The following is a 16192-nucleotide window of genomic DNA, read 5'->3' as shown; positions in this document are numbered from 1 at the left end:
TCTCTGATTACTTGCTGTTAGATATCCTCCTCTTGCTACGTGAAGTACAACCTTGTACCACAAAGTAGTCGTCTAATATACGAAATGTATCGGTGGATAATGTAAATTACGCACTTCTATTGGTTACAGTATTGTTTTAGTTAAAAAATTTGCGTATTTTTCCTTGTATTTTTTAGTACACATCAACTTTTGGTGCTCAGTTGTAAGGTATACCCAGAAGTCCTCCCTATCGCTTGACTCTTTTGTTAGGATGTAATGCACCGTTTGGCCTTTCAACCAGTTGATTGCGTTTCGTTTTGTTTGAGGGTAAGGTATACTGTCAGGGTTTAAAAATGCAGCAGGCGTAACGGCGTTGGGCGTAGTTCTGCTGACGCTCGCTATCTTTTGTCTTATGTAGAGCCATATGTCTTTTACCTTGTCACACAACAATCTATGCTCTTCGGTATCTGGTATATTACATAATGTACACAGCGGTGACTCGGCCAATCGAATAGAGTGCAGTTTAGAGTTCGTCGGAATTTTCCTGTTTACAGCATAGTACCAGGTCGATCTAACATACGTTGGCAGGTTCCGGCAGTGAATATTTTGCCATATTGTTTCCCAGTTATAACAAGGATACTTTTGTTCTACGTCGTTTCTGGGTTTGTCTTTCATCAAGTTATTGTAAAGTTCTTTCACTTTCATGATGTCTTTTTCAGGGATCCTTGCCTGTATGTAGCTGTATTCCACTAAAAAGTATTTCAAGTGGTATAGTCCATTGGGTATGTGTTGGACATTTATAGGTGCACTGATGTCAGCAGGAGCTATTTCATTTAACAAATGTGCAGCAAGGGTGCCACGTGGTTCCTTCCATTGTTTGTATGTGGTTGAAAGGTATAAGGCTTGCGCTTTTTTGCTGATATCGGTGAGATTTAACCCACCGCATTTCGTAGGGAGCATCAGAACGTCATATTTGACTTTGAAAATATGACCGCGGCTGACAAAATGTCCTAGTGCAGATGCGATACTTTTCGACAAAGGCGCAGGTGGTGGCAGAACTTGTGCTACGTAATTAACTTTGGATGTGATATATACATTTGCCACCATTACTTTTTGAAGTTCATCGAGTTTCCTAATACTATGTGCTTGTACAGAGGCGCGTATGCTGTTAAGTAATTTTCGATAATTCGCAGCAATAGTGTGCTTGATATTTCTTTGAAAATTTATGCCGAGACATTTCATGGTTTCAAGCTCGCGTAACAGACCCTGCGTTTGCGTCCCAATTCCACGGCCGATGTTGAAGATCCCCGACTTTGTTCTATTTAGTTTTGCACCAGATGCCTGTTCATATTTTGTTACTATTTGCAGTGCGCTCTCTACTTCAGTGCCATTCACGACTAGGAAGCCAACATCATCAGCGTACGCCTTGCACACGATCTTTTCTCCATGTATTTGTAGCCCTTGTAGATGTTTCATAAGGGAGGCAAGCAGGGGCTCGATGGCGATGGCGAAGAGTGCCATTGACATTGGACACCCTTGCCTAATGGAGCTGGTGACGTCAATCGGGCGGCTAATGTGCCCATTGATGAGAAATCTGGCTGAGTTGTTGGTTAATGTATTTCGTACTACTGCTATGAATCTAGGAGGGAAGCCCATTGCGCCCATGGTCCGAAGGAGAAAACGATGATTTACCCTGTCGAATGCTTTATCAAAGTCGAGTGAGATGAGTGCACATTTTACTTTGCAGACGTCGGCCGTTGAGATTAGGTCCCTGTAATCACAAAGGGTCTGGAGAATTCTTCTATCTTTGCCCACACTTGTTTGATAGGGGCCAGTAACGCTGGTCATTGTGGTTTTCAGCCTGCGAGCGAGGATGCGGCCAAAGATTTTGTAATCACTGTTTAAAAGCGTGATTGGCCTCAGAGCGCTTACAGTTTTCATGTTGGTGGTTTTTGGCACTAACACTACGAGTCCCTCACGAAATTCTTGCGGGATGTCATTTTCAGGGTTTAGTAGTTCGTTGCAGATGAGAGTTAACTTAGCTTTTACGAGGTCACTAAATTTGCGATAAAATTCTGCCGGAATTCCGTCTGCCCCTGGAGCCTTATTTTTCATGCATCCATATATAGCTTCTTCGACATCTTCTTCAGTCACTTCCGAGATGAGAGTTTGTGCTTCCGCGTGGCATACTTTGCCCTGGAGGTTAATCGTTAACTCGTCTTGAAGCTGTTCGTCAACTGGTTGACTAGACAGTAAGGATTCAAAATGCTGTACGATTGCCTCTTTAATCTCTCTTTGCTTCGTCAGCTTCCTTCCATCATCAGTTGTTATTTCAGAGAATATCTTGCGAGACGCCCTTTTTCTTTCACGAATGACATGATAAATGGAAGTGACCTCGTGCTGTGCTATATTCTGGGCACGCGACCGTATTTGGTAGCCTTCCAGTTGTTTACGCCGAAGAGCCAAAATTTTTGCTTTAATTTTGTTAATTCTTTCGTAGTTATCCACAACTGTTGCATCGGACTTGTACAAATCCCTTAGACACTGAAAGTAGAAGTCTATAGTTGATTTGTACCAAAAGTTTTTGTCTTTTGAGTAATTCATGAAAAACCTCCGTATTTTAGGTTTGGCATGTTTCAGCCACCAGTCAGTGCCAGAGTTGTACGAGCTAAATTTGCTTTCGCACTCTCTCCATAACGTGTAAAATGCCTCCTGACAAGCTTGGTCTTCCAGATGTGACACGTTAAGCTTCCATGTGCCTCTACCTCGATAGGTCTCTTGTTTTGTCAGATTGATTGTGCATATGTACGCAGCGTGATCCGAGAAAACGGTAGGCCATATTTCGGACTGCAAAATGTGGTGTTTCAAATTATGAGTTACATATATCCTGTCTAGACGGCTCGCCGAGTGACTTGTGGTGTGGGTGAAGCCAGGGGCTGCACCGTGCATATGCTCCCATGAGTCTATTAGTCTTAAGTCATTAACTATACGTTCCAGTTCAGTACACTTGTTGAAATTGGGAGTTTGGTCTTTGGCATGCAAAACACAGTTAAAATCTCCTCCCAGGATAAGGTGTTCATATCGAGTTCCAAATAGTGGGACAACTTCTTCTTTAAAGAACTCCGCTCTGCGGTGCCTGTTGCTGGATCCTGAAGGGGCATATACGTTAATGACTCGTATTTTGTTTATTGTGGCCGCTATGCCTTTACTGTTTGATAGTTTTACCACATCTTGGACTACTATGCCCTCCTTTGCGAGCAGAGCTGTGCCCATTTCCGTTCCATGCCCTGGGTTTATAATGGCGTTGAAGCCAGGTACGTTACCAAGCTCAATGTCTGTCACTTCTTGTAAAAGGATAATGTCACTGTCAGAAGCAAATATAAAATCTTTTAAGTTCTGTAATTTAAAGGAACTACGAATCTTATTAAGGTTTACTGTAGCGATCTTGTACGCTTGTATGTCAGACATTGGCCGTTCTACTTGATCAAACTTTAAACAACATTCTTCCGGTTTGTCTCGCAAGCGTCAGCTTTAAAACTCATTTTAATAATATTCACCGGTAGCAAATGGTTCAGTGGTGTGTCCTTGGTCTTTAGAAAGTTCGTTCACGGAGACGTCTTCGTTGAAGAAATCAGCCACCTTCGTGGCTGGAGTACAGTCTGTTTTAGTTTCTGAAGCTTCTGTCATTTCTTCATCCGCATTGTTATGATCGCTTTCGTCTGCCCAGCTGGTTGACGTTGCCATCGTGGGTTGGACGAGTGAATCTTCAGGAGAGTGACTCGCTTCTTGAGGTTGGGTGGGTGCTTTCTTTGTTAGCTTTCCTTGGACGTCCCGTTTTTCCAGTGCAGAAGGGGAACGCTCCTCAGAAACTGGTGTCGCTTTCGTGTTGCCAGCCATCTGTTGGCTTAAGCTACTACCTATTTCCTTTGCTTTTTGTCGGAGTGTAGGAGCCGTCTCCTCTGCACCTTTGCGCGCCAGCCGGCGTTTCTTATTTTTTTTGGGAGAATTGCCTCTCGACGGACTTTCTTCAGTATCCAAGTTAGTTTCGCTTTCCTGCAAGGTGTGTCGGTCGTCAACTTCCGGTGGATCTGCTGCCTTAACAGTTGCAGGTGCCTGTTTCGGTGGAACTTCAACTGTTTTCGTAGGTTGGTGGGACTCTTGTAGGTCGTCAGCTATGACGGCACTGACATCCATCGGAATTTCAGTGTCTGGAGAATTTCTATTTGCACACGGTTCAGGGGCTGAGGAAGCAGTTGGCCGTTCGCGTGCCACGGCGGCGTAAGTTCCAGGCAGTGTTGTCATCGCCGGTGGCCTGGCGGCCTCGCCGGCCGGCAGCTGTGCAACGCGCCGCTGTATACAATCTGCGCGAACGTGCCCAGGCTTGTTACAGGCGGCACAGGTTCGCGGTTGATCGTCATAAATTACAATCCCTCTATATCCGCAAACATTTATGTACGACGGGATGTGCTTTTGTAACTCTACTCGAAGCTGCCGTACTCCATTTAGTACTGGGAATTTATGCGCGCTTGACCATTTCTCGGCAAAGTTGCTGAGCACTTTGCCGAAGGGTGAAATTACGGCATTAATTTGGTCAGCTGAAATCTCAAAAGGCAACTCGAATATTCGAACTGTGCGAATGCCAAAACCAGCATGTGCAACGGTGACTTCACCAACGTTTCCATCTGAGTGCTTAAATTTCATGACACCTCCGGAAGACTCAACTATTTTCTCGCACAACTCGGAACTACGCATTTTAACAAACACGACACAAGCTACAATCGACAGATGGATCCCGATTATATCATTAAAGGAGAGCTTCACATCTTCTTCTAACCAATTCTCTACTTCAAAAGACTTAGGTCTGGCATATCGAGAATCAAAGGTCAGTTTCAACGTATCTTTTCGACTTGGTTGAGCCATCACTGTATACTACTCATTACTTCTCGAAGTTTTCGATAAACAGAGCTTTAAGCTGCAGCAAGCGCGAGACTTACCACGCGGAAGCACAGACGGCGCAGCGCACACCACACTACGTCCTACCTCCACGCCGTCCGCCGGCGAACTGACTTTATATCGTTGACAGTCGGTTTGAATCTTTTCAGGGTCTATTTTACAGTGAAGCACCTTGGAATTCGCAAAGCAGACATCCATGATATTAACCTAATTTACTAAGTCGAAATCGGACGAAGATTGATGTTTAAAGGCATACTTCAGATTTCGCATAAGAAATTTTTACTAGCAGTTTGCAACTCCATTAATTAAAATGGAAAATAAAAGGTTGTACTCAGCGGCTTCTACCGTGATTCGAACTGCTATGTCTTATAGTACAAGCACTGCAACGCACAAGGGAACCTCTGAGCTAACGACACACTGGCGGCCAGAGGCGGAATATAGTCACTGCGATGTTGCCTGAGCCTCAAAACGCAACCTTAAACACACGAACAGAGGAGGTGGAGATTACTGTTTTAACGTCCCGTCGACAACGATGTCATTAGAGACGGAGCACAAGCTTGGATTAGGGAAGGATGGGGAAGGAAATCGGCCATGCCCTTGCTAAGGAACCATCCCGGCATTTGCCTGAAGCGATTTAGGGAAATCATTGAAAACCTAAATCAGGATGGCCGGGCGCGGGATTGCACCGTCGTCCTCCCGAATGCACACACAAACAGGTGTTACTTATGTGAAGAACGCCATTCTTGGAGTCCAGAAATTAAATATACTTTCTAATTGTGTCATCTTGCAGTGGATTATATCGTACGAGTCTTCGATGTGGAAAACGAATGTCAAGTGAATTTAGCGAGGTAACGCCGACCTACACCCGGGAGTAAATGCACTATCAGAGTGTTGACAAATACTTGCTACGACGCTGCCATTTCTAGGCTCTCTGACGTGGCAGCTCTTCAGCGAAATGCTTGCCGTGATTCTCCGATACGGTTCTTCAGAGTGGAGAAGCGCGCGCACGTTTGGTTTTTATGCGGCGTTCTCCCCTGATGGTTTCTGACGTCGCCTTCTGGGCTATGTATACATATGAGACATTCAATTATCATTAATCCAGAATGATACAAGTTTCAGCTTCCGGTGTGGAAGAAGGCTGTTGACGCCGACATTATATCATTTCAACGTAGGGAAAGCAAAACGGATCATTCTATGTTTCTCATTCAACATAAAGCATGTGAGATAATTTTCCGTAACGTTCATAATCATCTAAAAATACAAACGAAGTAACAATACACCGGAAGCTTATTCGAATTGAATATAACGCTTTGCACCTCGATGTCGAATTTGTCCACTTGCAATCTTTTGCAGCATACACATAGAATGTCATGATTACCACGAGAATGAAGAAATATGTTGGTAAGGATGGAAGCAAGAAGAGACGCAGTCAACAAATATTCTATTCCTCATGGCATTCATTTCATTTGACACGTAAGAAGAGGTAAAGCGGGAATTTACTTTCGTTAACACGAAAGATATGCCGCACATATTGATAACGAGGAAGTCTGCGTCTTCATACGTTTCCTCCTTGAAATCTGTATGCTCTATTATATACTAAGTAGCCCGATCATTGTTTCAGTAATGTTACCCTCTTGTTTGACCCCGTAACGATGAACAGATTCCAAATGCATGTCTCCCTTCCTGGGTTGTTTTTTGTGTTTTATTGCTTGGAATTCCTGAAGCAGACCACTGTGCCTTCCCCCCTCGTGGGTTAGGTCTCAAAACTAAACCGCTTTGTATCCAATGGCACAATTTATTCAGACAGCATCAGCATAAGACTATCAAACAAAGCCTTCCATTTACAGTTGCAGCACTCTAACCAGCACTGACCAAAGTGTAATCCACGGTCATGGTCCTAAATTACCAGCTGTCTGCTACTGTGGCAAAGTCCGTACTACACTGTCGATTCCGCAGCACCATTTTATCTGGTAACACTGTGTAGTTGCACAGTTGTGCTACCAGGTCTGTCCTCACACTGTCAACTTTATGTATCTCACTTCTCCTGTAGCGTAGATCACGAGGAGCCGAAGTAAATGAGTGTATTCTGCATGACGTAACATTCAGTATTCCCTTCTTTCATAGCCACTCTTCATGTGCATCGATACCAAATAGGAATGCGAAAACTCTTGCGAGTGAGAGAATGACAATAACAATCGTAACAAGAACAAGCAGATAATGAATGATGTTTATTCCAACGCAGAACGAGAATGGCTTTAAATATAAAAATCTGTATCTATATCTATATCCATATCTATTGATCTTTGAGTTGGCACAATGCAAATATATTCTTAGCATTTAGTTACTGAATTTAGTTCTGGATGTTTGCAGAGAAAAGGAAAAGTCGGTACTTCTCGCTAGTGTAATATAATGTGAACCAGCAACTACCCTTTCCTTAGAACACGACTCAAGCAGGTCCTCAAGTAGGTAGCAAGGCACTGCTGCATTCTGTTCCCTGACATTGCTCTGATGACGGTTAATGCAGATAGTTCCGATTATGAAATACAAAACGTATTGCAGGTTAGTTCCTAGGATAGTAACATTAAATTTGCGTTGTAGACGGCACATGAACGTGACGACTATCCATATTACTCATCAATATAAAAATACAATATTTAGGGAATTTAGCAGGATTACTCAAAATGAATTCTGAAATTGGGTGACTGACTGCACAGGTGCTAAACGTCGTCAAGAGTATACGATGTCCTAATCGCATTAGGAATATGAAGATCGTCTTCGACAGCTCGCAACTTTCACATTGCTATCTCCACCCTACTCCAGACAGCCCTCGGTGGAGTTGCACGACGTTGCCGATGTTATGGAAGGCCTTCAAACGACAACAGACCACATATTGAAAAATACAAGCGAATTCTCTTGCAGCGTAAGCTTATTGTAACTAATCTAAACATTATTGGAGAGGAACATTGTCCTATTCAAAAAAAGTAAAATGTTACACACTGTTGACGTCAAACGGACATTATCTATGTCCTGTCTTGTGTCCTACTCATCTATAATATCAAGTGTACTATGAAAATGATTATATATAATGGATGATAGGGTAATGCATTGATACCAGATGGTGGGGGCCGGCCGGTGTGGCCGTGCGGTTCTAGGCGCTTCAGTCTGGAACCGCGTGACCGCTACGGTCGCAGGTTCGAAACCTGCCTCGGGCATGGATGTGAGTGATGTCCTTAGGTTAGTTAGGTTTAAGTAGTTCTAAGTTCTAGGGGACTGATGACCTTAGAAGTTAAGTCCCATAGTGCTCAGAGCCATTTGAACCATTTGAACTATTTAACACAAAATGACATTAAAAATTAAAGTTATTCACGAGCAGCTAGTTGAGAATATGTATGAGCATTAAATGACACGACGAACTGAAATAATATGACGAAGAGTTCAGCGCTCACTGGGAATAGAGCCCCACACATATCGTTGTTGACTACACACAAAGAGACGTCAGCTACCGAATTTTTCTTCACCAGCTGCTCAGAATAGCATCTTGAACTTACAGTCATCTCGCAAATAGTTCTGTGTCTCACTGGGAGGTAGTGTTGACAACGAATGAAAATACATTAAAAATCAAAATTATTATCCACCAGCAGATAGGTGTTCTCATGATAGAGCTTGATAATACATAATTAAATCTTTAGTGCCGGGCCAGGATTCGATCCCATTCACGCGTAATATGTGAAGGTGTTGAGGAATCTGCAGTTTTGAACAAACAACAAATTGTAGCCGAGCTGTATTGCCACGAAGGGGTCAAATTCCGCGTTAAGGGCGGTCTGAGTTTCATTCCCAGTTTAGAACCAATTTTATCGACGTACAGAAGCTCAAATAAAAGATGGAATAAGTGTCCTGTGACCATACATAGCGTTTGTGTCGTCACTTGAAATAAATAACTAGTATAAGAAAGGTTACTGGTGATAGAGTTTCTACATGTCGCCACTCCAGACTTTATTGTGGTTCAACCTACCGCCTACTTGGTAAAGAAGGAATATCATCTTTAATGTGAATTTTCAGACCACGCAGCCATTATATCTCCTCACTTGGTGTAGCCAGGAGAGAATGGAATCTGTCTCTCCCTATCTAAAATCATTGACGGAAGTGGGAATCGAACCCAGACCATAGGTATAACAACCTACCATCCGTCCAACAGACCACGAAATCCTCTTCTCTGTGAGTCATTTTTCTATCGTAACGCAGTTGCGCCACACTGGATGAGAATTCTGACACACAGGCTCCCTGTAGCAATTTGCAGCATGTTCAGTAAATTCATTTACTTGGTTGACCGAATCACTATGAACTAGCTGCCTCGGCTACCCAGTGCATACATTCGACTATTTTGTAATCACAGAAATAAAATCACGTAACTGCCACCTACACACAACTGCCAACAGTGTAGGATGCAGAAGTTTAAATAGGAAGTGTTCCTTTCCACTTGAGCTATTCTATTGCGCTATCTGTTACTAGAAAACGTCGTTCAGTCCAAAAGAAAAGCTGTAACTGTTTGTCTCTCAGAAGTCAAGACCTGGCCATATGCATAATCTCACAGTGCTGTGGAATCCAAAAGTTCTGGAGGAATAGTTACCGAGCTCTGGAGCTGCTGTAGCTACGTGTCAGCTTGTAGCATAGATAAGATGTCGCGAGTTCGAATACATTCAGTGCTACATTTTTTAAAACGCAATTCTGCTCTCTGCTGAAGGTATCAATCTAATGGAACTTTGAACATAATTCCCTTCACTTCTCAACCCAAAGTAGTCGCATGTGGAAAAAGGGCTAACTACTGTGACATTTTGTTCTATTCAGGTTTAATAGACAGCAGGCAGCAGATGCATCTCGAAGATGTGCAGGGAGAGCGCATCGTGCCATAATACGTCAGAAAAGTATTTTCTATATTAGCCGTCGTGTGGTAGTGATATTTTATTCTTCTTCAAACTTTGTTTGACAGCTTTAACTCAGAACAAGTTTTCTACATGCATGTAATCAATAAACTGCATGTGCATTGTCAGACTGTCATAGGTAACATCTGAGAATTCGCATATATCGTTGATGATTAATTTCTCTCTCATGTTTACTATTGTTTTAACAACACTAAAGGAAACCTTACGAAAATTGTGCACTGTATTATAAGAAATGAAATAAAACTAACCATGGTAACCTTACGACGAAAGTATCTGTAAACAAGCATGCCTCTATCGACACGAATTAGTAAAATACTACTCACTTAGATTTTGATTGGGTCTGTGTTTAATTGGTATGCTGTGTCATACTCAAGAGGTATGCAAATGTGGCATTTCATAAATATAGTTACGTATTCCTAGAAACCCAAAATTCGCTTGTCAGCAGCGGAAAGAGGCCTTACCTGTTGTGCAGCATTGTAAGTTTTTCAACATTGCACTATGAGCTGAAAGCATTTTCTTGCGATTTCCTTATTGATGTTTGATCTGACTGCTTGTAGCTCTTTCACAGAAGGGATAAAAACGTTACAGTCAGTGAGACTGGAACTCCGAACCGTAACAGACGCTTTTTCACAGCTCAGCACGTTACCACAGAGCTGGCGAGGAGGTATGGGTCTTAGCTTCCTATTACGAAGGCAATAGGAACTAGAACTCGTAAACCGCTATTTGAATGTCGAGATTAGTTGCGGTTTCCACCTGCAACGACTTTCCTGGGCTGGAAACCGAAAATTTTCAATCTTTTATTACCCTGCAAGCGATAATAACTCGGATTATTCAATGGAAATGACAGGTAAAATCAAGTGAACTTTGAGGCTTAATTCCGTGCACACCAGGAAGTAACTCGTCGATCACAGAGTTGCCAAACATACGTTGCCTTGTTGCCAAATCTCAGTTACAGTACTAGCAGGAAGAAGACGAACCCATGTGATCCTACAGCGGTCTGGGAAGTGACCATAGCTGGTGTCTCCAAGTCACGGCTGCTACGGCCTGGAATACGTAATGCGTCTGATTCGCTTTCTGTAACTAGGTTTAGGGACTGGAGCGTAGTTACTAATAATACTCAGAACTGACTGCAAACTGAGCATCATAAATCAGTAACTCTCATTGTTGTTTTTATATTTCTTTCGTAAGTGTACTCAAAACTAAGAAAGTCATTCACAGGCGTTTTCGTGCCTCGCCGATAGTCGAGCACAACATACAAATAAAAATAAAAAATAATGTGTGTGTGTGTGTGTGTGTGTGTGTGTGTGTTTGTGAGAGAGCGAGAGAGAGAGAGAGAGAGAAATAAAAAGCAATGAGAGAGAGTGTAAAAATTGTTGTAAAGAAATTGAATCATGGTATTTAAAGAAATCTTTCATTAAAATGACACGTTCCATATCATTACGAAATGTCGTATTCATGATCTATGGAACAAGAGTTAATCTAATGTAATCTAATCTAATCTAATCACATCATATTGATGATTAGCCATGAAGAGTCATGAATTACCGAAATTTTGGCCAATACCAGTAACCAAATCTAAACTTGAAAATAAAAGACGACAGTTTTTGTAATAAACCGTGACTCCTATCAAGACCCTTTCGTCCCTGTTATCGAACCACGAAAGATGTCTGATATACCTCCATTCTGAAGTAACAAAGTGTGCATGCATTTAAAGATGAAGTGCATGATGTGAAGTTCTGTGACGGAGATACGAACCCAACACGTAATCCGATTGTTAACTAAGAAAAATCAAATGTTACGTATCGGTTTTTCTTACGAGCCGCTAGGTGTCTGAATCTAAAATAAGGATACAAACTTTGGTGCCTAAGCGACAATCGAATTGCACACCTACCGTGCATCCACGAATATAGCTTAAGTTTCAGTTGCTTACTCATGAACAGTAAGATGTGTGCGTGTTTGACCAGAAATAACGACACCTGTTGCCATTGTTGGAAACACATGAACAGACATTGAAATTGCGCGTTAATTTTCACTAGCAGGTGGGTGTGCACTTGATAAAGCTAGAAATGAAATTATGAATATTTTTGTACTGGATCAGGTTTCAGACCCACATACTTACCTTTGGAGGAGACCTAGAGAAGATTGCAGTCTTGGGAAAAGGAACGAAATGACTGAACTATACTGTTCCGAGAGATTCAGATCCTCGAAAGAGGAGATACGAATTCGAATCACAGTCCAGCACCAAATTTTTAAACGTCTCTAGTTCAATCAAGTACAAGTAAAATAAGAGCCCTGTCCCTTTAAATGGCTATCGGTTCATCAAATAAAATAAAATTTTCTAATGTAAGTAAGCTTACTGGCGACTGTATTTCAGTTTACCATGACTTCCGCTGTGTCATTTCCCAACGTAAACCGGCTCTGCCCAGTTGGTAATGAAGGAACGTGATGTTTAATGCGGATTCTGGATTATAACGTCTTTCTCTTGAGGTTACCAGAGGTAAAATAAATCTGTTTGTGCCTCTTAAAAGTAAATGCCTGAACCCACGCATTGCACCTGTGATAGCTCGTTCCACCATACCATTGTGGCCACATTACCCAGCCCCAAGAGTGTGCTGTAACGGATGATGTGCTTAGCTTACAAAATTAGTCACGGTGGAAAAAATGCGAGTCTATTAAATGGTCGAGTAGAAGCAAGCTTCTGACGCAGAGATTATGCTATTCTCATGTCATCAGGATGTAAAGACTCTTCTAGGCATCATAGGCTGGATGTGAAGCCATTCTGATTTTTCACAAATTCAGCAAATTTCTTAGTTCGAGAAAATCCACTGGGAAGTGTGAAGTTGCCGGATAATTCGATTATTGCTGTTATTATTACTATCATTTTATTCAAACCGCTGCTGGAACACGACCGTAGTCTTCAGGTAAAACGCGAGACCAGCTAATATGACGTCTGGCGACCGAAAGCACATATCGACAAAATATTTATCGCCCCTTTCCTCTCGGTGCTGAAGCTATGAGTGTAATTCAAGCGAATCTACAATATCACGTTAGCTGGTCTCGCGTTTGACCTCAAGACTACGGTCGTAGTCAAGAGTAATGTACTAAGACTGGAGTCAAGACTTCCTCTGGGAAGTGCCGCAGTCTACATGTTGCTAGATCGAGCATATTGCCAGACATAGAATTCTGAGAGGAGCACGACTGTATTGTCCACCTTACGTGAACGACTCGGCGGTCAATTTTTTGGTCTGAGACTGTATCTACAACACATATTGCACGCTGAAGACCCAGAAGAATTAAAAGAAAAAGTAGTTTATGAGAGCAACGTTAACCATAGCGTTCGAAGTATTCATAGTATTGTATACGTGTATGTAAACGCCTTCCAATGACCACTCAAGAAAGACAAGGATACACAGTCTAGCTCCAATATTATAAATATGCCTCAGTTTGTGGATGAACTCAGACTTAGGTTGATAATAATTGTGAAAATTTAGCAGCACTGTACCCATTGGTGTTAAACTCGTTTTCAACCAATGATTCCCACAGCTACAAGGATACTACTTGTGATACCTCTTAGACAAAATACTTAAGCAGTGTTATCAGACGAAAAGATCAACCTGACACAAACTGTGGGAAGTTTGTTTTACAACCTTCGTACCTGGATATTCAGCTTTTTCCTATTTGAGATATCTGTGATTGTTGCTGCTTAAGACGATTTAAGCAGAAACTAAATTCCCTCAGCTTCGACAATGTTTAAAGAAATCGTCTTATTGGCACTAAATCGTGGTTTGTGAATTGTTTACCGGCCGTACTCTGCCGTATTTTGCCGGTTGGAAGGCAAAAGCTTACTGACAAATTTCACACAGAAATTACTGTTTTCCGGTGAGAAAGAGCACTGGCAAACAGTCTTCACTACATTAGGTTATTTAAACTGGTGTCACTCTGAGCTAGAATTTATGGTCAGCGACTAAGTGTAAGGTCAACGTTTCGGATGCGAGTTTTGCGACTGTGAAATACTTTCCTACATTGTAGAAGCGAATATTAAATTTGAACTAATATTGCGAAAATTTTGTACTTGGGCAGCTTAGAATGAAAATACTTCTGTTTATTTCAAAGGGAAACAATAGATTTTCTAAAACACTGTCTGTCATACACAACTTGAAACAGGTCATGTCGACCAAATCATGTGGAAGAACTAACAGCAACGTATATCGGAAGGCAGTAAGATCTCTTGCCTTTTGGTTTGTCAGTACTCGATAGCCATTTCTAGGCGAAAGTAAGTGAAGAAAGGCAGTGCGTTTTTGTTACCAAGTAACGTCTTCGTCAATTACTTTAGTTTTAAAGTAATCTACGAGTAATTGCTGGTGTTTGATATTAACATGAAAAGGATTCCGTAGACAGGGAAAGAACCTGTTCATGGGAAACTACATCTATAGTGACCAAAAGGCATTAAATGATATTCAAGCACTTGTGTTACAGCAGCGGTATGAATAAAATGATATTAATAATAACAGCAATAATCGAATTATCCGGCAACTTCACACTTCCCAGTGGATTTTCTCGAACTAAGAAATTTGCTGAATTTGTGAAAAATCAGAATGGCTTCACATCCAGCCTATGATGCCTAGAAGAGTCTTTACATCCTGATGACATGAGAATAGCATAATCTCTGCGTCAGAAGCTTGCTTCTACTCGACCATTTAATAGACTCGCATTTTTTCCACCGTGACTAATTTTGTAAGCTAAGCACATCATCCGTTACAGCACACTCTTGGGGCTGGGTAATGTGGCCACAATGGTATGGTGGAACGAGCTATCACAGGTGCAATGCGTGGGTTCAGGCATTTACTTTTAAGAGGCACAAACAGATTTATTTTACCTCTGGTAACCTCAAGAGAAAGACGTTATAATCCAGAATCCGCATTAAACATCACGTTCCTTCATTACCAACTGGGCAGAGCCGGTTTACGTTGGGAAATGACACAGCGGAAGTCATGGTAAACTGAAATACAGTCGCCAGTAAGCTTACTTACATTAGAAAATTTTATTTTATTTGATGAACCGATAGCCATTTAAAGGGACAGGGCTCTTATTTTACTTGTACTTGATTGAACTAGAGACGTTTAAAAATTTGGTGCTGGACTGTGATTCGAATTCGTATCTCCTCTTTCGAGGATCTGAATCTCTCGGAACAGTATAGTTCAGTCATTTCGTTCCTTTTCCCAAGACTGCAATCTTCTCTAGGTCTCCTCCAAAGGTAAGTATGTGGGTCTGAAACCTGATCCAGTACAAAAATATTCATAATTTCATTTCTAGCTTTATCAAGTGCACACCCACCTGCTAGTGAAAATTAACGCGCAATTTCAATGTCTGTTCATGTGTTTCCAACAATGGCAACAGGTGTCGTTATTTCTGGTCAAACACGCACACATCTTACTGTTCATGAGTAAGCAACTGAAACTTAAGCTATATTCGTGGATGCACGGTAGGTGTGCAGTTCGATTGTCGCTTAGGCACCAAAGTTTGTATCCTTATTTTAGATTCAGACACCTAGCGGCTCGTAAGAAAAACCGATACGTAACATTTGATTTTTCTTAGTTAACAATCGGATTACGTGTTGGGTTCGTATCTCCGTCACAGAACTTCACATCATGCACTTCATCTTTAAATGCATGCACACTTTGTTACTTCAGAATGGAGGTATATCAGACATCTTTCGTGGTTCGATAACAGGGACGAAAGGGTCTTGATAGGAGTCACGGTTTATTACAAAAACTGTCGTCTTTTATTTTCAAGTTTAGATTTGGTTACTGGTATTGGCCAAAATTTCGGTAATTCATGACTCTTCATGGCTAATCATCAATATGATGTGATTAGATTAGATTAGATTACATTAGATTAACTCTTGTTCCATAGATCATGAATACGACATTTCGTAATGATATGGAACGTGTCATTTTAATGAAAGATTTCTTTAAATACCATGATTCAATTTCTTTACAACAATTTTTACACTCTCTCTCATTGCTTTTTATTTCTCTCTCTCTCTCTCTCTCTCTCTCTCTCACAAACACACACACACACACACACACACACACACATTCTTTTTTATTTTTATTTGTATGTTGTGCTCGACTATCGGCGAGGCACGAAAACGCCTGTGAATGACTTTCTTAGTTTTGAGTACACTTACGAAAGAAATATAAAAACAACAATGAGAGTTACTGATTTATGATGCTCAGTTTGCAGTCAGTTCTGAGTATTATTAGTAACTACGCTCCAGTCCCTAAACCTAGTTACAGAAAGCGAATCAGACGCATTAC

This window comes from Schistocerca piceifrons, chromosome 1 (genome assembly GCF_021461385.2).
Source record: "Schistocerca piceifrons isolate TAMUIC-IGC-003096 chromosome 1, iqSchPice1.1, whole genome shotgun sequence".
NCBI classification, from domain to species: Eukaryota; Metazoa; Arthropoda; class Insecta; order Orthoptera; family Acrididae; genus Schistocerca; species Schistocerca piceifrons.
Note: the sequence above shows the minus strand (reverse complement) of the source record.